At 54.6% G+C, this 1,333-nt stretch overlaps 1 protein-coding gene across 4 annotated transcripts in view; it reads left to right on the top strand.

Moving 5' to 3' along the window:
- Positions 1-1,333, top strand: part of KCNAB1 (potassium voltage-gated channel subfamily A member regulatory beta subunit 1) — a 436,423-nt gene that overhangs the window by 149,615 nt on the left and 285,475 nt on the right. The gene's annotated exons all lie outside the window — the stretch shown is intronic.

Raw genomic sequence — 1,333 nt, 5'->3', positions numbered from 1 at the left:
CCTCCTCCTCCTCTTCCTCTTCCTCTCCTTCTCCTCCTCCTCCTCCTTCTTCCTCTTCTTTTCAATCACATAGACACAGAATGTATGTCTTCCCCAACCCGGTGACCCCTGGGATGACTGTCTCCTTCTTCTCCTGCTTAATCCAACTCAATCCATGTTCTAGGCAGAATCCCATCCACCCCTCTACCCTCTGTGAGGGCTGCTTGGGAAGCTTCTTGAAGGCCTACCCTGCGTGTCTGCCATCTTTGTGCCCAGGCAACAAGCAGTAAGGTACTCAATAGGGACGCTGTAAGAGTGTGGGGAACGACTCAAAATCAAGAGCTTTCTACACCTCCTGGAATCCCACTCCTGCTTCTCTCTAGTGACCTTAACGTCTGTCCCACTCATTCAGACACATCACCATGTGCCTTCCAGCCTTATTCGTTAGACCCGTGAACACTGGACTCTTTGTCCCTCCCACCCAGATTGCCTGGCCCAGCGCTTCATTTCCCCCTCCATATTGATCTTTATTGCCTGCAATCAAGATGGCATCCACAAATTTGGGTAATTTAAACACTGCTTCTTTCTGCTTGACAGCAGTGTCTGTAGGAGCTACATTTAGAAAACTGATTTTGCAGAAGCCATCATTCTGTTGTATGTGAATCTATGAGAAGGATTTGGCTTCCACGCATCTCAAGTGAAGAGATAAATGACCAGCCACGGATGCCAAGTTAGGCTCAACCGTGTTTATTGAGCAGCTACTTTGCACCTGACACTGAACCAGACAGCGTCTCTGCCTCCTATGAGTGGGTTCAGAGTCTGCAGAGCTGTCTTGTTGCCCTCTCCTGACCCGGGGATGGTCCTCGTCCTCCCCTCCAGTTACGGAGGATCAGTGGCTGTGTGCGCGGTCTCAACCACCGCCTGCACCTTCATGGGGGTGTGCTCTGAACCTGCGGCTCACTTGCTGTGGCCCCCTTCCCCATCCCAGCCCCTCCTATGGCAGCCCAGAGTAGATCTTGCAGTAAGTTAGCAGAGTTGACTCCAAAAAGTCTGCACCGTGGCTTTTCAGGAAACTTCAAACTTACCTGCTTCGGAGATACCGCGCAGAGAGAGAGGGGAACCGAACCCGCCAAGGCCAGCAGCAGGGCTTTCGAGCCGTGCCTCCGCGAGCCAGTCACAGAGCATTCACGTGTCAGCTCACTGGCGTGCTCCGCGGCAGGCGCACCCCCTCTCCGCCTGCCCCCGGTTCCAACTGTTGTGCTGCAGCGGGGCCCGGGCGGGAGTCTCTGGGCAGCCCCCTCTTGGTGGAGCAGCCTCCAGACTCCGTGACAGCGCGAGCCTGGAAAGCGAGCCT

Source organism: Carlito syrichta, unplaced genomic scaffold, assembly GCF_000164805.1.
Source record: "Carlito syrichta isolate Samal-C Ts95f unplaced genomic scaffold, Tarsius_syrichta-2.0.1 Scaffold314595, whole genome shotgun sequence".
NCBI lineage: Eukaryota > Metazoa > Chordata > Mammalia > Primates > Tarsiidae > Carlito > Carlito syrichta.
Note: the sequence above shows the minus strand (reverse complement) of the source record. Positions and strands in the feature narration are given on the sequence as shown.